The 13,909-nt window shown below is 39.4% G+C and overlaps 1 protein-coding gene across 1 annotated transcript in view; it reads left to right on the plus strand.

Moving 5' to 3' along the window:
* Positions 1–13,909, plus strand: part of PAK5 (p21 (RAC1) activated kinase 5) — a 288,487-nt gene that overhangs the window by 113,071 nt on the left and 161,507 nt on the right. The window contains exon 2 of the mRNA XM_036067827.2: positions 8,916–9,063. The gene's annotated coding sequence lies outside the window, so the exon portion shown is untranslated. The remainder of the gene's footprint in view (positions 1–8,915; positions 9,064–13,909) is intronic.

Raw genomic sequence — 13,909 nt, forward strand, 5'->3', positions numbered from 1 at the left:
GAGGTGTTGTAGAATTCCTGAAAGCCATTGCTGCATTGGGGTGACCAACAAAAACTGAACTGTAATGGAAATTTACTGCAAAACACATAAATAGAGCCCACTCATCACAAACCAAATGCAACCTCAGCTCAAGTTCTCCCTTAGCTAGAGCCCCAGAATAACCATCACCACCCCAACTCCATGCAACACATAGAGAAGTGTGATGTAGGAAGTTGGAATGTAAAGAGACAGCTGTCTTAACCAGTTACTGTTAAAATATCTTACTTTTGCATGTTTTGTGAAAATACAACCATGTGAACATATTGCTAGGGTTCGTTTCAAGGTCTTGATGTCCATAAACAAGTGCATCGCCTTGAGCCTTTGGCTTCATGATACATCTGTCCCTGTTCCTTATTGTGCAGGAAAGGTATTAGAAGCCAAGTCAATGAGGGTATTGATGACAAATCAGTAGTTGAGTGTTGGCAATCTGAAGAAATCCAGAAATGCACTAAAATCTTACACTTGAGAGAAATGTCTTGAATTTAACAATAATCCTTAAAATATATTCCAGTATTAAAAAACTTGATAAACTTTCCTAAACTGTAGATTTTTAAAAACTTAATTTCAGTCACCCAGGCTGGGCCTTTCTTGGAATGGGCCCATACAAGTGAGGGAGCCTGGATTTTATGATTCGTTCATTATTTATGATTCAATTTTTGTTACTGATTTTCTACCACATTCTATTTGCAACCCACAAGCAGATTAGAATATAAGAACAGCCTCTTTGGATTGGCTGAGATGAGGTGTATTTCTCATATTTGGGTACTCCTCTGTCAGCCATATATTGTCATGAAAATGCTGTATAACAACCAGCCACATGGGGCGCCTGGGTGGCTCAGTCCTTAAGTGTCTGCCTTCGGGCTCAGGTCATGATCCCAGGGTCCTGGGATTGAGCCCAGCCTGCTTCTCCCTCTCCCACTCCCACTCCCCCTGCTTGTGTTCCCTCTCTCTCTCTGTCTCTCTCTGTCAAATAAATAAAATCTTAAAAAACAAAACAAAACAAAACAACCAGCCACACAATTATTTATATATCTATTAAGTTCACAGCTCTGCAGGGTTCAGTTGATCTAAGCTAGGCTTGCTTATATATCTTGGGTCAACTGTAGGTTGACCTGATGGCTCTATTAGTAGTTAGATGGACTTGTATATATTTACCAGGGGGCTGTTAACTTGTCTAGGAGGGCTTTGGCTGGGGTGATCAGGGCCATACTGTTCCTCTCCTTGTGTCTCTCTTTCTGCATCCAGCTATCCTGGACATGTTTTCATGGTAATGGCAGACATGCAAGAAAAGTCAGAAATGCATAAGTCATTAAAAATACAGGAAAACTGTTAATGTCCCATTGGCCAAATCAAGTCACAGAGCCAGACCAGGGAGAGAGGGACCTAAAATGTTACTTGGTGAAAAGCATGCATACAGTGAAAGATAAAGAATTTGGACCATCTTTTGCAATGAAATCTCTTATGTTTTAAACTAAACGCTTGATTTTCTTGACCAACACATAGCTACCGTCTGAATGTTTATGTCCTCTACACAAGGTATGTGTTGAAATACGTAGGGCTTTGGGAAGGTGACTCAGCTGTGAGAGTGGAGCCCTCATGAGTGGCAGTAGTGTACTTGAAGAAGAGATCCCATGGAGCTCTCAGCCCCTTCTTCCATGTGAAAACGCAACCCAGAAGAGAGTCATCACCCAGCCATGCTGCCCTCCTGACCTCAGACTTCCAGCCTCTACAACTGTGAGAAATAAATTGCTGTTGTTTATAAGCTACCCAGGCTGTGGTATTTTGTTACAGCAGCTCAAATGGACAACAGCACCATTTAAATCTCCTCTCCAAATGCCCCCCAGCTCAGTAAGTGGCACTGCTGTCCACCTGGCTCAGGGTGAAGTACATTCTCTGGTACCATAGCCAACCCATCAAAGGGTCATGTGTACTTTCAAAATATATCTAAAATCAGACTACTTCTCCATGTCTGTACTACTCCCGCCCTAGTACACGTTGCTATTTTTTTTTTTTTTTTTTGCCTGTGCTACCTAAATAGCCTCTTAATATTTCAACCTTGCCCACCTGCTGTGTTTCCACTACATCTATGAACAGTTTCAGAATGTAAATTAGATCATGCCACCTTCTGCTCAAAGCTCTCCAATTGCTTTCCCATCAGATTTACAATAAAATCTAAAATCTCAACCATGGCCTATAAGGCCATCTACAGTCTGGTTCGTGGCTACATGCTCTTGCTTTATTTTTATACCATTCTTTCCTCACTGGCTCCACTGTAGCCACATGGGCATTCAATGTTGTTCCATGAACATTCCTGACCTCAGGACATTTGTACATGCTATCTCCATAGCCTAGAATACTATTGATCTCACTGTATTACTCAAATGAATATTGATGAGTATCAAATGAATATCAAATAATCACTTCATTCAAGTTTCTGTTCAAATGCCACCTCTTGGGAGTCTCTTTCTTGATCTCTTTTTCGAGCAACTTTCTGTCATTCTCATTCCTGCCCAGTTTTTTCTTCATATCATGTGTTACTAGTGGATATTATAATGTGTATTTGTTGAATGAAAAAAATAACATAAAGGAAGTGGAATAAAGTTCTAGGAGCATTACACCTAGCATAAAGATATTCCTAAAATAGTATGCAGGAGAACTGATAGCATGGGGAAACCTTACCATTGACAAAGGAATGTCTACCACTTCTGGCCATTTAAAACGTGTAGTTTGTTGTGGTAGTTAATAACCACCTTTACCTGGAAAGTTTTTGGTCATTCTCTGTTTTCTGGAATATGTCCGTAAGTGTCTATGAGAAATATAGAGACAAATATGACTTGTTCATCAGCAAGCTTAATGCTCATTGGCTGCATCCTTGCTTTCTGCTAACTCTAACTTCAGGCCTTAGAGTGCTCTGGTATGCTCAGGAAATTTGAATAACTGTGGAATAAGGCCAGCATCTTCAGTTGGGCCAAAGGAAGAAGAGGCTCTGTCGTTTTGGAAACCTTTAAGTCAGGGATTTTATCCTTTTGCTGTGCCATGGACTCCTTTGGCAGCCTCAGGAAGACTGGGAACCAATTTTCAATATTGTGTTTGGTTTTACTTGTTGAGAGGAAATTCACATGACATAAAATTCACCATTTTAATGTAAGCAAGTCGCTGGCATTTAACACCTGTAAAGTTACACAGCCACCACATCCATCTAGCTCCAAAACGTTTCTGCCATTCGAAAATAAAACCCCGTACCCATGAAGCCGTTCTCTTCATCTTCCTGACCCCCAAGGCCCTGGTAACCATCAGTCTGCTTTCTCTGTCTGTGGATTTACCTATTCTGGGTATTTCATATAAGTAGAATCATACCACATGTGACTGTCTGTGTCTGACTTCTTTCCCTTAGCATGTTTGGGGTTCATCCACACTGTAGCATGTATCATACTTCATTCCTTTTTATGCCTGAATCATACTCTGTTGTCTAGAAATACCACATTCTATTTATCCATTCATTTGTTGATGGATATTTGGGTTGTTTCCATCTTTCGGCTACTGTAAATAATGCTGCTATAAATATTCCTGTACCAGAATTTGAGTGTGGGTTTTTCAGTTCTTTGGGGTAGATACCTAGGAGTGGAATCCCTAGGTTACCACAGTGACAACATACTGTTTTAAAATGCATAAAGTACAATACCTAGGGTTATAAAGGAAACTAATTATGTTGACATAAAGTCATCAAAACATCAAATAAAATAAGTTTGTGTTATGGTGATATGAGTTACTTGATTTGGAAATATCCTATCTAATGGCAGACCTAATAACTGCCATATATTTGGAGTAGTGTGGAGTGCAAATGATGTTTCAAGGTGTCTGCAGCAATTACAGTGTGCTATAAAAAGGCTTATGTTTCTCGATTACAAGTCCTTAGAATATTCCTGGGTTTTGTTGCCTGTTAAAGGCTAATGAAAATGGAGTGGTATTTTCTTTCTCATCCAAATTCATGGAACCCATAAATCCTATCTAAATGATCCCAGGGACTTGAAGTGAAGACCCCCAGTTAAGAACCCCCTGCTTTCAAGAGGAGAGTGGTTATAAACATGGAACTCCATGGTGGCCCCTTCTTTCTGTGTCTCTCTCCCCGCTATTTCCCCATGTCGTCATCTTGCCTAGGAAATCTAAGCTCAGCAGGATCAACTTGGACAGGTGCAGATCCACTGAAGTGGAAGCTAGAGAATTCTCATAATTCCAGAGACTTTATCACCAAGTTTTGATCTGTTAGCTTTTCTGTTTTCTGTATCAGATTAATGTTTGTAAAATTCAAACACCTAGGAATTAAAATAACTCTTCTAATGTTGTAGAGCGCTTCAGAGTATCTGAAGGTCTTATACATACATTCTTTCATTTAACCCGCTGTAAATTGTGTGACTGCGTATGTCATTACCAGGGGTGTGAGATAAGGAAGCCCAGATATAGACTCATTTAGTCAATCAAGTTTGAAAAGCAAGTACTCACCCATGGAGCTAGAACTTGGGGTACTTGTGCAAATAAAAATTCAAAGTACCTTTTCTATTCAACTAGAAAACCAATATATCCAAACTTCATTGTTTACGTGGTTGTTAGCCTAAAGGATAATTACTCCTTAAAATAAAAGCCAACACACAAACTGCTCTTGCAGATGAAAGGAACATTAACATGAGAATACTACCTACAGTTCAGTCCTAAAAAGCTCAATCCTTCCATTGTCTCAGGGGAAATGTTTCATAGATAGAGGCCAGACATTCAAACAGGATATTTTCCTGTAGGAAAAGATGAGATTGGTTTTAGAAAATCAAGCTTCATTATTCCCTGAAAAGAAAAACAAAATAGTGCTCAATCCATATTGAGGATATCCAAAGAGAGCGAAGAGCTCTGTAGACTCCCTAGAAGTTTCCCTAGAGAGGATTCCGTGCACTTGACAAGTGCATAAATAATGACAGAAAATGCAGTTCCATATGTCACAGTTATCTTGCTTTGAATGAAAGAAAATCTGTCTTTCAGTGGATGAGGTTTTTTTCTCCCCCAAAGTTATGTATTCAGAGTTTTAGTGTTTCTATTTGTTGTTCTCTCCCAGGGAGCAGAACATACCTTATTCCAACAGTGAAGAAAGAGGAAGGGCTGCTGAGCTCTGGCTATAAATATTTTATTATAGAGAGAGACAGAGATCACAGAGGGGCAGATGAGTAGCAGAAAACAAATGTGATGTTGTTTGCAAGTCCTCAGAGGAGGTTTATATTAAACTGTCTCTGCCAGCTTGATTTCTGCTTGGCTTTTCTACTGTCAAACCCGGTAATGAAACCCTTTTGTGTATCTAAGGGTTTTCCTATTAGATGAGGAGTGCTATATCTAGTTGAAAGTATAGAATTATCACGTTATAAAGTATACACAAAGAAAAAGCTATTATAAAATGGCACAGTGATGAAGTTATATTTTCAAGAAGGATGATCTATATTAATTTGGTTTTAGAAAGATGCTATCCTAGTAAAAAAAAAATAGATTAAAAAATAAATTATAGGTTTTCTCCATATAATCATTTATTTCTCCCCTCTTACCCCAATGCCTCAGAGTTGTTGGAAGACTTTGACCTGATGGTATTTAGAATCTTTCATGATTTCATAATCCATTGGACTTTATTTGCTCAGAATTCACTATTAATGAGGACAAGGTCATAGCTTATTCTCTGAGAGAGAGAGAGAAAAAAAAAAAGTCCTGTTTTTTTAACATAAGAGCACAGACCACATATCAAACCTGCCGCTCACATATTTAAATTTCTGGGTACAAGGAGAAGTGGATAAAAGGGTGAATAATGCAACAAACATTCTAAGATCGCAGGGCTGATGAGGCTCATTTCATCCTGGGTCTAAACCACCTGAAATGATCTGCATAAGTGCTCTTATTCTTGAATAAGAGGAGAAAACAAGTGTGCAGGGACTAGAAGTATTTGTCCTAATATAGTTGATGGCAAATCTTTGTTCTACTTTACATAAAATAAAATCTTAGATTTTTTTTTTAGCAATTGGCCAGTGAGTCCAATAATACATCTGTCTTTGAGTTAGGTGCCATTTGTAGCAAAGTGTTTTTGTTTGATCTCACGGTCAAGGAGCCCAATATGGAGAGGCCGTATTGAATTTATGAAATGAATCTGTGGATCTATGAAAATCAAATGTACAAAATGGCATAGACCTGTGGTAAAAAAAGTTATGTTTCTTTGGGTACATCTCTATAACAGACACACATATAGAGATGCTTATTTTGCTGGTAAGAAAATGTGTGGGTAAACTAGAACTTTTGGGGTTTTTTTGTTTTATTTTACAAATTATTCACAGATGACAGGTCACTGATTTTTGGTTTTAAGAGCTAAATTCAGTTGTCTGAAATGCTGCTTGGGTTGGTTTTGTACTTACTAAAAACCAGAACTAACATTCTTTACTATTCACTATTGGCCGGGTACCTTATATAGGACATTTTCACTTGATCTTGAGGACCCCTCTGTATTATGGAAAATTCTGTCCATCTCCATTTTTCAGATGAACAAATAAACTTGAGGAATGACGAATTGGCCCCAACTGTGCAGTAAGACTGGAGCCAAGTCTGTTGATTCCAAAGTCAACCCCTTCCTCTTGAAGGTTGGAAATATTCAATTTAATTGACATCAGTACCTCATATTAATATGTACATTATCAGCAGGTTCAGAGTAGTGTAGTTGTTATGTGAACATAGTCTACTGAGCATTCAGATTGCTTTTTCTAGGTCAGTAGTGGCAATCTGGCTTTACAGAGATATAGATAAAGGTTTCTTAGTGGCATGTTTAAAGGAAAAGAAATTTGAGAGGAGAGTTTTAATCTAGGCACATATTAAATTTATGGCATCTGACTTTTTTTATTTTGGTTATTTGTAGTATAAATAGAAAGTTAAAATAATGCTAATTACAAAATAAAGTTTAAAACCAAAATATTGATTAATTATATAGAAAATGTAATATAATGGTATTAATAAAATATAAAAATAAGATACATTTATTTTGTTTTACTTTTCTGGATCAAAGTATTTCTGTTGTAAAATATATTGAATTATTGTTATGTGAGAGACCCATATGGCTGTATCAGTCTTAAAATTGCATTTCCTGACAAGGTGGCTTATCTTCTGCTCTGAAATATATGAAGAGAATATCACAAGGCTTTAAAAGGAAGTTATGTCTACTTATGTTTTAGCTGATTTTGAACTAAATTAAAAACCTGTGTTTTAACAGGTTAAAAGCATGCAAGAACTGAGCTTTCAGAACCATCTAGGATTTCCTGTTATCTATGCAAGACATTCATTTTTAGCAAGTTCTGATCTTAGCAATGGTAGTTTAAAACATAGGGCATGCTTTTAAGAAGATGATTTTACCAGCAAATTACTTTCCATGAAATAGAAATAAATCAAGTTTAAATTTAACCGGTTTTAAAGAAGTAAACTTAACGGGAAAATATTTGCAACAGCTTTAAAACATAAATCTCTGTCCCTAAGGGAAGCCTTAAACATTTTTCAAATGCATAGGAAAGTAGATACTTAAAGTGTGATACTTCCACTTTTTATGTCACAAAGTACTGGCATTTTTACAGAAAATACAAGTGTAGTAAGTATGTATGCTGTGTACCTACAGTTAACTGATGCATATAATAAAATAAAAGCAGGTATTTCTTATTATTCAAGGAGAAAAATGGAGCCGTCTTCTGGAAACGGCTTGGGTTGTCCCATAATGGGTAGGATAGACTGTCAACCTATAATTATTTTCAGGGAGGTTTTCTTTGGACTTGTCTGAAAATTGGATGAGCAGTGATTAATATCGGGAAGAAGAAAAGAACTGGGACCTGCGATTTGTCCTTTTAATAGGATAGGAGAGAATAACTGCTTTCAATTTTTGGATCTTTCATGAAGCATATGAAATCTGTATTTAGTCCCTTTGTATCCAATCAATAGTATTTATATATTTACTCATTTAAATGGCAGTGCTGTGCTGGACCATAAGCAAGGCTAGGAACTTACACATAACTTTGAATCAGCCAATGTATGTATAGTCAGTCTTCATTATTCGTGGATTTTGTATTTACAAATTCACCATCACATGTGTTTTTGCATTTCTATGCTTTTGCTGGTGGTTTTGCTGTTTGAAATGGTCCCCGAGCAGAGTGCTGAGGTGCCGTCCAGTATTCCTCAGTGTGATGTGCCTTGTGGAATAAATACATGTCTTTGGCAATCTTCATTCAGGTGTGAGTTCTGGTGCTGTTGGCTAAGTTGAATGTTAATGAATCAACAATATATATATTAAATGTGTCTTTAAACAGAAACGCATATAAAACTCTGAAACAAGATTATGTGTTGGTTGATGGATGAGCATGTTTGGGATCAGAGACTTGAAGAACCCTGGATTTCTTGTAGGAGCAATGGGTTCAGCATTCACTCATTTGGTGTTTGCAGCTACTGTATAGAATGTGACTACTGCAAATAATGAGAATCGACCATATGCAACGTACAATTACTAGAGAGCAGGCTCGGCCCCAGAGAGTCAGGGACCAAGGGCACATTTACTGCCTCCATAGGGCTCACTCCCTGTTGAAGAACTGGACTCACATTGGACCAGTGTGAGAAAGTGCTATGACAGATGCAGGTAAGGTGCTAAGGGGAGCCTAACACTGCTGGAGGGTCCAGGTAATCCCAGATCAGTAGATGCATGCCTGAGAGAATGATTGGAACAGTAGAGAAAGGATGCGCAGCATGTACAGGAATGGGAAGTAAGTGAGGTTGTTTATTTTTAAATGGAGCAGAATGTTGGTGGGTTTCTGACACATGTTGATACCATGTTGTTACAGAAATATACTGTGGCAAAATGCTTCCACCTCTTGCCAAAATGAACACTGAAGAAAAATGAAGAACACTGAAGAACTCCAACAAAAAGTTGCAGGACAGAAATAGCCAAACTCCTCTGGAGTCCGATTCATCCACAGCCATCAAAAAAAGGTAGGGGGATGAATTATGTTATGGTTTTGCTCTTTTAAATTTTATTTTAAATAATGTACACACACACACACACACACATATGCACAGTAGAATACTCTTCAGCCATAAAAAGGGAAGTCCTGCCATTTGAGACAGCATGGATGGACCTTGAGAGCATTATGCTAAGTGAAATAAGTCACATGTGCAGAAAGACAAATACCATATGATCTCACTTATATGTGGAATCAGTTAAAAAAAATTTTTTTTTAAATCCGAGCTAAAAGTTACAGAGACTATATTGCAGGTTGCTAGAGGTGGGCAGGAGGATGGGGAGTCAGTAGAATGGTGAAGGTGGTCAAAAGATACAAACTTCCAGTTATAAAATAAGTTATGGGGATGTAATATGCAGCACGGTGACTGTAGTTAACCATATTGTATTGTGTATATGAAAGTTGATAAACTTTCTGAAAGGGTTCTAAAATGGGGTGCTGTGGGAACCCTTACTTTCTCCACCCCAAACCCTTTTCAGAAGCCTTTGGCATCAGAAAACAGGCCCAGTGCAGTCTCCCTGCTCGGTGGGAAGCCTGCTTCTCCCTCTCCCACTCCCTCTGCTTGTGTTCCCTCTCTTGCTGTGTCTCTCTCTGTCAAATAAATAAATAAAATATTTTTTTAAAAAAAGAAAGAAAACAGGCCCAGTACAGCAATTATAGTGTCAGGTAATTGAAAAGATTCTTGAGACACCATAAGGTATATACATGTACAGCTGTAATCAAACAAAGGAAAGGGTACAACAGGAGAAAGCAAGCCCAGCAAGCACTAGAGGGGACTGAGACTTCTAGGTGCAGCTCTCAGGGTCCTTTCTCCATCACACATGATGCCCTTAGTCTTCAGATCATGAACCACCAAGATACACATATGACACGTTGGTCTCAGGGGAGCCAAGAATCAGGCTTACTGAGGAGCATTTTGTACCCCACAGCTCAGGGAGCTAAAAGCAGTCTTTGTGAACAGGTAAACAGGTGTAAACCATCAATCCACTCAGTTTCCATAAACAGCATAGACAGGCTGGTACAGTTTGCCTTGGGGGGCATTTCGGACTTCTAATAGCAAGTTATAAATCACTAGCTATTACATTTCACTTCTTTCTTGGCCAAGAATCAATACCATGGTTCCAGGTGCCCTTTAGCGTAAGCACAGAACTACCCAAGATCAATTGGGTATCCTGATGTACTCAGAGAATTGAACCATGATGAAAAGATCCAAGAAAACCTACAGGTGGTATACCACATTCTGTGATTGGTCTTGTCATCCACTGGATCAGATACAACTCTGATTAGCTGGAGAGATCTTTACAAGGGTAGGCTTCCAAATGGTCAAAGTTCCTGAAAAAGTAACTGTATGCTGAAGCAATAAGATTAGTAGTTGGTTTAGGTTGATTTCTCTGGAATCAAATAGTGAGACAAAAAATTTGGGTACTGGTGTTTATTTGGAAGGTGATGCCAGTATACCTTTATAGGGAAATGGGGATGTGGGGTGGGAAAGAGAAGGAAAACAGAAAAAGTACCTTATTGTTACTGTGACCAAGAGGAGTATGATCCCATTGGGCAATTTTGGGATACAGTATAGAACATACCTTAGATTTATCCTAGCCAAGGGCAAGGGAATCAGCCACCTTTTCCCATCTGCCTTGATGGAAGACTGCTCCCCTGGATAGAAGTGAAGGGTGTTAACTCCCTGGCATCTGTGGCCTGCCATAGATGTGGGCCAAGAGGACTCCAGCAGCCAGAGGAAGCCTCAGGCAAAGAACCCCAGGTGTTTGCCATTGGAAGCTGCCATCAGATCAGCATGCACAGAAATGATGAGTGCCAAGAGGATATGGATGGAGCACTGATAGTTTCTGCTCTAAGAAGTGACAACAACAGTGATGCTCATGATTATATTAGTGGAGCTATCATTTGTCAAGTATGAAGCCATGTACTATAATAAATGCATTACATCTTATCATTTAATTCTTATTTGTCACTCAGTACCAGGTGCAGGGGAGGGGAAATATGTATTTTATCACCACAGTCCTGCAGCATATATATTGATTCTGGTCTTCCATGTATAGATGAGCAGATAAGGTTGAGCAAGGGTAACCAGATTCTCGGGAGTAACACATACAGGATATAGAGCTGGGATTCAGATTCTGGTTTGGCTCCAAAACCATCCGTTGGGCACCATTGTAATCCTTAAGTCACTAATTAATTATTTTTCTGACACCCATTTATTTGAAAGTTGGCAGGAGCCATTTAGATTTGGGGATGCAAAAAAAATGCCCATGTTCTTAAGGAGAGCAGGAAAAGAAAGACCAGAAAACATGGAGTATAATAAGAGCCATACGGAAGTGTGTTACTGCTATTAAGTAGGATCAAGAAAGAGGTTATCAGTTGTTGCTGTATAACAAATAACTCCACGACTTAGTGGCTGAACACAACAAGTATGTAATATTGCTGACAGGTCTGTGGGTGAGTTAAAAAGTTCTGCTGATGTGGGCCAGGTTTAGCTGGTCTGAGGTAGGTTCACTCATTCATCTGCAATCAGCTAACAGTGGCTGGGGACTGGCTAGTCTAAGATGCTTTACATCACACACCTGGTAACTGATTGAACTGGATCGGGGTGCATGGATGGCTCAGTCGTTAAGCGTCTGCCTTCAGCTCAGGTCATGATCCCAGGGTCCTGGGATCGAGCCCCGCATCAGGCTCCCTGCTCCACAGGAAGCCTGCTTCTCCCTCTCCCACTCCCCCTGCCTGTGTTCCCTCTCTCGCTGTGTCTCTCTCTGTCAAATAAATAAATAAATATAATCTTCAAAAAAAAAAAAAAAGAATGTAGCTGGATCAACTCAGTTCTCCAGTGGCTAGCCTGGGCTTGTTCCCATGGTGGCTAGGGAAGGTTTGAGAGTGAATGAAAGTGTGCAAGGCTTCCTGAGGCCGAGGCTCAGAACAGTCACTTCTGCTGCATGATATAGGCCAAAGTAAATCACAAGACCAGCCCAGATGTAGAAATAAACTCCACCTCTTGGTAAGAGGAGCTTCAAGGTCACATGGCCAAAGGGCACTGACACAGGAAGGGGAGATGTACCAAGAAGAGAAACATCTGGATTTAAGCTTACAGGGTGAGTAGGTATTCCCCAGCCAGAATAAAGTAGGAAGTAAATTTGAGGCAAGGAGGGTAGTGTATTTTCAGAGACACCCAATGCCCCATAATGAAGGCATATAGTGCTGAGGGCAAGAGACAAGCACCAGGAGAGAGAACAGCATTAAAGACTAGAGGTATGTAAATGTACCAGAATTCAAGCAAAGAAAAGTTAATTTGTAGGAAGAATAACATTTAAGAAAAAATGTTAAACAGATGGGAAGGCGAGCAAAGTCAGGTTAATGAGTGGAGGGATGGGTGGATGTCCAGGTTGCTGTAGCAATATGGTTAATAAAATTATAAGATGTTGGTGCCTGGGTGGCTCAGTCGTTAAGTGTCTGCCTTCAGCTCAGGTGATGATCCTGGGGTCCTGGGATCGAGCCCCGCATCGGGCTCCTTGTTCAGCGGAAAGCCTGCTTCTCCCTCTCCCACTCCCCCTGCTGTGTTTCCTCTCTCACTGTGTCTCTCTCTGTCAAATAAATAATAAAACTTTAAAAAATAAATAAATAAAATTATAAGATGTTTTCTTAGGAAATGATTTGTAGGATTGACATTTATTTCAAAAAGGGAGGGTAGGGGGAGGAAGGAAATACCTTGATGGGTGCTTGGAGAGAGGTGAGGTTGAGGGAGCTGGATCCAAGAACAGCTGTGCCCATGACTCAGCCTGTGCACCTTGTGGCTTCAGGGAGGTCAGGTGATGACGTAGATTACATGACAGAAACTCTTTCTGTGATGCACCTTCCATAACCCACAAAATAAAGGATCCCCAAAATAAAGGATTTTGGGGTTATGGTCCCAAACCGAAATACCAAGCCTCCAGACTCTCACAAGGACAAGTTTCTCAAGTAGGTCTCTGAGGCAGCTGACATCAGGGATGTATTTAGAAAAGAGATGTGTCCATGTATGTTTCCACTGGGATGTGCATGTGAAATGGTAATTTTCAGTTCATGGGTTTTTCGCTTTGAGACTGGATTTTGTAAATTAAATAGAAACCTTATTCTACAGTTTTCCTAAGTGACTTTGATAGTTCTCCTGGGCCTGTGTTTCAGTGTGGCGCTCCTCTAAGCCACCAGGTACAGCAAGTTTTAGTGTGAGGCTTAATAAGCTGATATCAAATAGCATCACTAGCTCCTTGGAGGTAGAATGGGAACTAGACTCTGGAAGTAAATGCTGACCAGACCCATGAATGGAGAACCCAGGGCCCAAATACCCACCCTTGTTGGCTTGGGGAATGTATTTCTTTCATTCTTGTCTTGCAGATGTGTTGGTGATTCTTTGCTACCTGTTTCTAAAAAGTGAGATAAGGGTATTTTTTGAAGGTAAGATAAACAGAAAATAGCATAGCCAAAGACAAATAAATAACATAGTTAAAGCTGACAGCAAAGATACAAAATCCAATGAACACTCTCTGAGGACCTAATTATTATTAATTTTTCTTTGGGGAGCAGAGTGTTTCCCCATTCCATCTCCCCACCTACCCTCCAGAGGTTACCACTGTCCTAAATTTACATCTACCATTTACAATTATTTTGGTTAAAAATAATTGGCCCAAATGGGAGTATATTCCTACATATTGTTATTAATTTTTGCTTCCTTTTGAGCTTTATAGTAATGACTTTATACTCAGCCTAACGATTTGCTCATTTCCTCGAACATTTGTTTCTAAGATTCGTCCATGTCGTTACATGTAACT

The sequence above is a fragment of the Halichoerus grypus genome, chromosome 10, assembly GCF_964656455.1.
Source record: "Halichoerus grypus chromosome 10, mHalGry1.hap1.1, whole genome shotgun sequence".
Taxonomy (NCBI): domain Eukaryota; kingdom Metazoa; phylum Chordata; class Mammalia; order Carnivora; family Phocidae; genus Halichoerus; species Halichoerus grypus.